A 418-nucleotide genomic window follows, 5' to 3' on the forward strand; every position below is an offset into this window, starting at 1 on the left:
CGGGAAAACGCCCGCCATTATGTGACGCCTTTGTTAAGGTTTTTGATAATTTCGGTAGTTATAGTGATGTTCGAGAGTAGATATCGGTTATTTATCGGTTTATCGTTTCTCAATTATTTACATTCGCTAATAAGTATTAGATAAAACTTCTATATAAATACTAGCTTTCGCCCGCGAATCCGTCTGCGTGGAATTAAAATAAAATAAAAGAAAGTAGCCAATGTGTTCTTCCAGACTATCCTCTACATCTATGCAAAATTTCATCGAGATCCGTTTAGCAGTTTAGGCTACAAGCTCTAACAAACATCCATCTAAATTTTCGCCTTTATAGTGTTAGTAAGATTTTATTACATGGTCATATAATAATGACAGGTTATAAAATATAACCGTAACACTAATTCTTTTCCTATTAAGGTAC

The sequence above is a fragment of the Papilio polytes genome, unplaced genomic scaffold (assembly GCF_000836215.1).
Source record: "Papilio polytes unplaced genomic scaffold, Ppol_1.0 DF820808.1, whole genome shotgun sequence".
Taxonomy (NCBI): domain Eukaryota; kingdom Metazoa; phylum Arthropoda; class Insecta; order Lepidoptera; family Papilionidae; genus Papilio; species Papilio polytes.